The sequence below is a fragment of the Anabrus simplex genome, chromosome 11, assembly GCF_040414725.1.
Source record: "Anabrus simplex isolate iqAnaSimp1 chromosome 11, ASM4041472v1, whole genome shotgun sequence".
Classification (NCBI taxonomy): Eukaryota; Metazoa; Arthropoda; class Insecta; order Orthoptera; family Tettigoniidae; genus Anabrus; species Anabrus simplex.
The window spans coordinates 59,827,608-59,836,715 of NC_090275.1; the positions used below are offsets into that span (position 1 = coordinate 59,827,608).

The window sequence follows — 9,108 nt, forward strand, 5'->3', positions numbered from 1 at the left end:
TTCCTAGATTCAGGAGATATTTTAAATAACTGATAGGTCCTTCAGTCTGCCAAAACTAAAAATAAAATCAGGTGGCTAAAATGGAATAAAAATGTACTTTTTCTCTACAAAATGGGGCGCCCCGCCTACTCCCTTGCTCGCCCCAATCACCACTAGTGGTTAGGGAAGATGAAAGGCAGGAAATCCGGCACAAGTAAGTGGAAGCAATTTCAGACTTGGCTAGAATACCCATGCTCCAAACATGGAAGTCTCTGGGTTCCCTTTTAGTTGCCTTTTATTACCAGCAGAAGATAATGTGGATGTATTCGACTTGCCCCACCCACTGAGGTATATTTGAAAAATATGGAAGTAACTGAGGTATCTGAGAAATGGTTGTATAGGCTTTTGGGCTTATGCCGTGTCAAGAAAATAAGGTAAAATTCTTAACGTTTCGCAGAAAAATGTGCTCTGCGTCCTCAGAAGAAATCTCGACTGTCCACGACAAAGGCTTCTTAAACAATGACACATTGAATTTGGAACGTTATAATAAAAGTGGAAATGGTACGTTCATTCGCTACCAGATGGCCCCCAGGACCACAGTATGTAGGCACAACGCTAGCGTTCGAAGCGGAAGCTGACTGAACCATCACCGCTTAGTCTGATTGTGATCTGAGAAATGTTACTAATTCTATTCCTCATTCAGCCACTTCCTATATGTATGTTGTACTCAGCCTGAAGGCTGGTTGGAACCTCAACAGCTACCTGTCATAGATGGCCTGTGCATCACTGAACAAGCGTACGAGGGACATAAGGAATGAGGTAATTTCCTGTTGCTTTCCTGAACGAGCCAGAAGTTGCTGTTACATATCAGTCTGCCAAGCACACTGAAATGCATGCAACCAACTGACCCTATGAGAAATATTTTCATGCATTCATAACAGTAACTGGCTGCAAAAGGAATGGCATTAGTAGTATCACTCATAACTCAGTCACTTCCATATAATCAAAGCCAAGGATGAAAATGAGACAGGTGGGTGAAAGTAACAAATCTGTTCTAATCCATACCAGAAAACACAGAATGCACTGTAAACACTACGTCTTGCCAACTAAGGCATATTCCTGTGATGAACAGCATGAAAGTGTCACTTGGCAGGTTGATATGTAATAGGAATTTCTGACTTAGTACAGAGAGCTATGCCTCACTGCTCATTTCTGTAGTACGGTATCCTCTTCAGCAGCTCCTAGGCCATCTACGACAGTTGATGTTGGGGTTATTGAGGATCCAACCGGTCTTTGGACTCAGGACTCACATACAAGCATTATTTAGTTTATTTTCCGGGTTGAACCGTGTTGTTGTTTTCTGTATATTACGTACAGTTTGCCAACGTTTCGAATTCATTGCAGTATTCTTTGTCACACGTTTCAGCCAGGAAAATAAACTAAATAATTCTACACACCGTGGCTTCAAACAACGAATTTCGCAAATATTATTCTTAATTATAATGAACCAGCAAATTCCACAGGGATCTTGACCAATACTTTAAATTTAAAATATTTGACCCCGACGTGATTTGAACACGCAACCTTCTGATCTGGAGTCAGACGCGCTACCGTTGCGCCACGGAGTCCCACGAGTCAACTACTCACTATCAAAGTATAAGAATTAGAAAACCATAATGTCTGCTTTGTATACTGTAAGAATGTGTATATATATATATATATATACAAGAGTATAATTACAATTTTTATTAACAATCCGAAAGCATGACAGATGGAAGCACTCTCACAACCGTATTGAGCGTTCTATTCCGCAGTCAATTTTACCAAACTCGTTTTGTGAATCAACTTGAATTCGGCAAGTGCGATCCACGTGCGTAAGTTAGTTCCTTCCCTGTCAGTACACCCCTTTATAAGATCCTCCCAACCTATCTTATAAATAAAAATACGCTCTGAGGTCATGCTTATATTGATATATTCTAGAAAATAGGCTCTACAAGATACGGATGGCAGGAGAATGAACGAAACAGTGCTTGCTGATGCTTATGGGCTGTGTCTACGACATTTCACCCAGGAACGAAACAGTGCTTGCTTGCTTGCTGATGCTTATGGCAAGGATCATGTAAGAGAAATAGATCCGTCACTCCTGTATAATTAAGTTGGCTGAGAAAACAGGTCATGGAAGCTACAGTGGCCACTTTCTCTCTGCCAACATAAGGAAATAAATCCCACGATAGTACCTCGTAGTAAAAAACGATGATGATAGTTGTTTCTTTGTTAAAATTTTAATTGTGATACAGATAATGATTGTATTTCGGTAGGAAAGTTGTATCTAAAGCTTCTCTCGTGTCTTTTACTTGAAAAGTAAATTGCAATTACCGTATTTGTATGTTGGCAATACTGTTATAACGCTAGCTTGTATCGTTGTTTCACCGTTCCTATTTTAATGTAAATTTACATCTATTAAGTGATAAATGCAACATTGATTACTGAAAATGTTAATGCAATTCATATAAAACCCCAAAAGCCCATACTTGCCTAAATCACGATCTAACATAACCTCATTCTTTCGTTCGTTCGTTGAACCCTTCCCACGACTTTTATGTATGGGAATGGAAACACGAGAAGGAAAGGATGAAAGTAAAACACAGCATAATGCGCACAGTTTATAATTTGAATTTATTTATTCCAAACAGCAGGTAAGAAGCACAATCACACAGACGTTTACCTCCAACTTCAATGTGAAGTACGTTCATGACCATAATACTATTTCTTCACACTAAGAACGCGCATAATTATAATTTCACACCATACTCTCAAAAAACTGGATCAAAAATCTCGTTCAATGCGAAAGAATCTCAACAAATTTCGTCTAACAAGCACTATTACATACCGTACGACCAAGGTCCCTTAGCGCGCAACGATAACGGTGTTGTGTTTTGAATTTGCTGTACCACGCAACTGAATGTGTAATGCCAACCTCTGCCTTCTAAATTAACCCTCTAAAAGAGAATTTTAGTTTTCATTAGTTGGCGGAGATCGATTGGCCCATCTCAGAACTGCTTCGGACGCTCCCTATGAAGAGTCACCCCCCCTGGCTTATGGGCTGTGTCCAAGGTTAGGCTGTGTCTACGACATTTCAACGAAACAGTGGTGTGGGCGTGGTGGCAAAGATTCAACTCAACAGTCATCAGTGCTGACACCATGTGTGAATAAAATTCCCGCGCCAACCAATAAAATTTTCCTCAACTGTGTAAATATTCCCACAATCACCGCTGAAAAGATTGGGAGAATTTCATACCCGCGCACTTTTCCCAACAAATAAATTAATTTGCAATAAACTGCACTTACAATTATAAATGGTACTACTACTTTAACCGCCTCTGTGGTGTAGTGATTAGAGTGATTACCTGCTACCCCCCGAGGCCCGAATTCGATTCCCGGCTCTGGAAAGTGGTACGAGGGCTGGAACGGGGTCCATTCAGCCTCGGGAGGTCAACGGAGTAGAGGTGAGTTCGACTCCCACCTCAGCCATTCTCGAAGTGGTTTTCCGTGGTTTCCCACTTCTCCTCCAGGCAAATTCCGGGATGGTACCTAATTTAAGGCCACGGCCGCTTCCTTCCCTCGTCCTTGTCTGCCCCTTCCAATCTCCCCCTCCCCTAGGACCCTTTTCAGCATAGCAGGTGAGGCAGCCTGGGCGAGGTACTGATCCTCCTCTCCAGTAGTATTCCCGACCCAAAGTCTCACGCTCCCGAACACTGCGCCTAAGGCGGTAGAGGAGAGATCCCTGGCTGAGTCCGAGGGAAAACAAACCCTGGAGGGTAAATAGATTAAGAAAGAAAGACAGACTACTACCGGTACTTTAAGTTAGCATAAGCTGCTAGGTAACTCACCAGTTTTTGACCTCTCCAGTTATTAGCTTATTTTCACCAATTTACTGGTACACATTTTGCTTGTTGTGAAGCACCAATTTATTCAGCAAGGATACACTACACAGCGCCACTTACCAGAAAGTCGGCTATGCAGAAACCGCTAAAGCTTCTCATTTCATTAAGTTATCGCTGATGATGATAATTTCAATTAAGTGCAATGAATAACGTTTACAACAACAAAAATATCACCAAAAGAAAGGGCAGTCTGCCACTGCCATATTGTCTTGGAAAGGCGTGCCAGTCCAACTAACGAGCCTTCATTGTGGGCGAAAACACACACACAGCATGATAACCCAAAAGGTAATTTTATTTCTCTTTGATTTTTTGACCTGCGGCAATAATGTATACATATTTTGCTTATATATATATCTTACTTCTTAAATGTCTGAAAACATAATTTCGCATAATTTTTAGTTTCTTTTCTAATTTCTTCTTCCCGCAAGAAAATAAAATATGTTCATTATTTCCTCGTGGGAAAATTCCCACTTGGTGGCAACACTGCCAGCTTCTACCCTCTTCCTGTCAACCTGTTAAGTCCAAGGACAATATAAGAGTAAAATCAGCTCACAGATCGTGCCATTAAAGTTGGAGTTTGCTATTAATTCTGTGATCTTTAAAATAATAGTATTCGTTACAATGCGATAGAAGCTTGTGTCATGAGGATAGAACATGCGTTGTCCAGTAAAGAGAAGGATTTTAACAGATTCGATCGTGACGAAATCTATTGCGAGAAGTGTGGGGCGCTACGTTGCGAGATATCCGTCAGTTGACTGGTAACTGAATCTCCAAATAGTATTTCTTCGTCAGTTTTCGCAACGTGTCGTATTTTTCCATTCTTATATTCCTTAAGGTACGAAATTCACAGATTCGACCAACCGTCAGCATGTATTCGTAAATCGTAGCTATTAGCAGGCCTACCCGTACTGGAATGATATTACCATACAATTCCATTATAGGTGGTCGTGCAATATTAGCTGAAAAATTCCGTCTGATGGTATGACAGATAAAGAAAACAGACATCGACACAGGCATTATCAAATAGTCAAAACCACTGCCTGCTCGATCTGCATCCGATGGCTGCTTATACTGCCTGCTCATTCCATATTCAAATGTGTAACACGACTTACAAACAATCTGCCGCTAGATCGCAACACCAGACGTACCCAGTTATCGCGTGAATACAGCTAGATAAGCATACAATCAAAATTTTAAATCTGAAAGTAACAGAAAAATTAAAGAATTGTATGCATAAAGTGGTACTCTAGAGAGTAATAGCTTCAGGACTTTTCGAGAAAGAGATTTCGACGAATAAGAAAACCTGTAAACTTTGTCTGTATGGTACTTCCCTACATTACTAAGTAGAGGTTTCACGAATTTGGCCACCACAGTTTCTGACACAAGTTCCTGGTGCTTATTGTTACTAACACACTTTAAAATCTTACAGTGGCACAAAGAGGGTAGAGCCGGGCTGAGTAGCTGACGGTTAAGGCGCTGGCCTTCTAACCCCAACTTGGCAGGTTCGATCCTGGCTCAGTCCGGTGGTATTTGAAGGTGCTCAAATACGACAGCCTCGTATCGGTAGATTTACTGGCACGTAAAAGAACTCCTGCGGGACTAAATTCCGGCACCTCCTCGGCGTCTCCGAAGACCGTAAAAGTAGTTAGTGGGACGTAAAACAAATAACATTATTATTATTATTATTATTATTATTATTATTATTATTATTATTATTTAAAGAGGGTAGAACATAGTTTTTTATAGTCTTGAGCAGACTTGCAGATTTTTTGCAGTACGGTAGAGCTGCCTCAACAAATTTCTGTAGCCCCATAATTAGGCCAATAAATCCTTGCTGGGGATAGCGCAGGCCTCCTCTATCAGACTGTCTGATTAAGTTCATCAATGGGGGTGCATTAACTGAGGTGGAAACGTTACTCTAGCACGTGCTGCATTGTTTTTTCTTCGATTACATGCACTAAATAACCACACACTAATGCATGGGAAGTAGTTTCCAAAGTGACATACACTGACTAGGGGGCTCACGGACATCTTCCAGTAGATCAAGTACATACTCAGCGGGCATTACTGGTTCTGTTTCGTCAAGTCGGGGAGAGGATACTGACGCAGAAAATTTTGAATTTTGTTTGTGGACAACGTTAGCACCATCGGTGGACATTAAAATACCGGATTTCAGAATTATTTTTATGGAATTCTGAGCAGCCCGGGAGTCAGTCATGTCATTGCACCCTTCTCCCATTCTTATAGAACTAAACATGGCTTCAACTGGATCTCCTGAAAAAGCCCGTGTCATGGAATGAAATGCCACAGCATTCTGGTTTCCCTTTCTTTGATTTGCAGAAAGGCACGCAGCAGTACACCATTTTCACTGTAAACAAATACAGTACTACTACTACCGTATTTCCCGCTATTTCATTCCTACAGTTCAGGAGCCGGTTGGTGCTGCCATCTGCTGTGGATATTTGTAAACGGAGTGTTTCATTTAGTGCCATGTTAAAATGTGGTAATGAGCAGGCAGTATAAGCAGCCATCGGATGCAGATCGAGCAGGCAGTGGTATTTTCGCTCGAGTTTTTGAAGGAAGCCATCTGGATGATTCCGAACTGGACTGACATGCTGAGATGACCCCTGGCCCACGATGACACCAACGATGCCGGCCAAGCAGACCAGAATCCAGAGTTGTAGAGGATGACCAAATGATAAATATCATTCCGGAAAGCGACGGAAAAAGACAAGTTTTTCTAGAATCATGTGTATAGATAAATAATAACAAGATAAAGCCTACATTGATAGATATATGTTCAGAGTCTCAAATTACATTATATTATCGCGAGTGATTATTTATGCCAATGATGTAAGGGAATAGCCTTCGCCAAATAAAAGACAAACCCAAGTTAGGAAATGTAAAGTGTTAATAGTGTTCTAATAAAAAAAAGAATCCCAATTAGCCATGTTATACTGTACAATGTTGTACTGTACCATGTTAATTAAAGGGATAATTTTAGGATCTTCGATACGCAATGCCAAGTGATATTACGATGTTTAGAAGTTATATGTTCATCATCATCATCTGTTTACCCTCCAGGTTCGGCTTTTCCCTCGGACTCAGCGAGGGATCCCACCTCTACCGCTTCAAGGGCAGTGTCCTGGAGCTTCAGACTCTTGGTCGGGGGATACAACTGGGGAGTATGACCAGTACCTCGCCCAGGCGGCCTCACCTGCTTTGGTGAACAGGGGCCTTGTAGGGGGATGGGAAGATTGGAAGGGATAGGCAAGGATGAGGGAAGGAAGCGGCCGTGGCCTTAAGTTAGGTACCATCCCGGCATTCGCCTGGAGGTGAAGTGGGAAACCACGGAAAACCACTTCGAGGATGGCTGAGGTGGGAATCGAACCCACCTCTACTCAGTTGACCTCCCGAGGCTGAGTGGACCCCGTTCCAGCCCTCGTACCACTTTTCAAATTTCGTCGCAGAGCCGGGAATCGAACCCGGACCTCCGGGGGTGGCAGCTAATCACGCTAACCACTACACCACAGAGGCGGCAAGTTATATGTTATCGTACTAAATTAGGATATGCATTAAATATGGAGATAATGGCAAGTTGTAAACATGTTAACATTATTTGATATAACATTGATCCGATACTGCGAGTAAATGGAAATAAGGTTATTTGAACGTCAGATAAGTTATATATATACAGTTGAAATATATGAAGGAATATTATTTATTATTATTATTATTATTATTATTATTATTATTATTATTATTATTATTATTATTATTATTATTATTATTATTATTTATCGTATGATGAATCCATGTATACACATGCATATAGTTCAGAATAAATGTGCGTAGTCACAAGTCCGTACAATACTATAACTCTAGGTCTAGCATTTTGACCCAATCAACTGCTTCATCCGATGTGCTGTGAATGTCCATTAGCGTTCCTTTGAAAGCTCGAATTGGGCAGTCAGCAACAATGTGGTGGATTGACTGAGAAGAGACACCACAAATCACAATCTGCAGAGCTAGTCCAACCCCATTTGCACAACAGATAACCACATCTGCCTTGTCCAGTTCTTATTCGATTGATGATTCTCCACTGTCGTCTTGGAAGATCAAATCCTTGCACTCGTTTGGAAGGATTCTCAACTAGATGTTTGTTCACTACTGAAGACTGATCCCACTGGGCTTTCCATGAACTGTTAACATGAAAAGAGCTTCGTTCAATATCCATTGGGTGGTTTCCTTGATTTCAGTCGTTGATGTTCAGTGTGCGTAATATCTTGATGGATGGGTAGTTGGGGGTTCTGCTGAATGTTCTTCCAAACCTTTAGGAGAGCTTCTGATCGTCTTAGGGCTGGAGGTGGAATATTGCTGAGAACAGGAAGCCATAGTGTGTTCGTGCTCCGAATGCAACCCGTGATTATACGCATTGCCTGATTGAGTTGTACATCGATCTTCTTTGTGTGAACACTATTGATCCAAGAGGGGCAGCAGTATTCAGCAACAGAATATAAGGCTAATGCTGTTGATCTTAGAACATGAGTATTGGCTCCCCATAATGTACCAGCAAGTTTCTGAATAATATTATTTCTAGTTTTTACTTTAGCAGCTAAATTTGAGAGATGTTGCTTGAAAGTCAAAGTTCTATCAAGTGTTATTTCCAAGTATTTTGGTGTACTGCAGAACGGCAATACTTGACCTCGGAATTTTATTGTTGGTTTGTAATTAGACTGTCTGTTGCGTAAGTGGAATGTAGATATAACTGTTTTTTGAGGATTTAGGTGGAGGCACCATTTCTTGAAGTATACATCCAAGGCTTCCAGATCAGTGGCTAAAGTAGTTTCAGCATCATAAAAGTTGGAGCACTGAGTCACCAAACAAATGTCATCAGCATAAATGAATTTTCTTGATGATGTGTCTGGGAGGTCGTATATGTACAGACTGAAAAGAACGGGCGAGGGCTGATCCTTGAGGTATACCATCGTTTAATTTAAACACTCTACTTCTGTCATTATCAGCGTAGATCTGGAAGTACCTATTATTGAGCATATTGCTAAGTAAGGCCGTAAGTTTACGACATGGGATCACACTCAAAAATTTTAGAAGGAGTCCTTCTCGGCAGACAGTATCATAGGCAGTTGATAGATCCAAAAAGGCAACCACGCTTACTGATTTCCTC

The 9,108-nt window shown here is 41.1% G+C and overlaps 1 non-coding gene across 1 annotated transcript; it reads right to left on the bottom strand.

The window, feature by feature from the left end:
- Positions 1 to 1,535: 1,535 nt before the first annotated feature.
- Positions 1,536 to 1,607, bottom strand: TRNAW-CCA (transfer RNA tryptophan (anticodon CCA)). The gene has a single exon. It is a non-coding gene; the product is annotated as a tRNA-Trp (tRNA).
- Between the last annotated feature and the right edge of the window lie 7,501 nt (positions 1,608 to 9,108).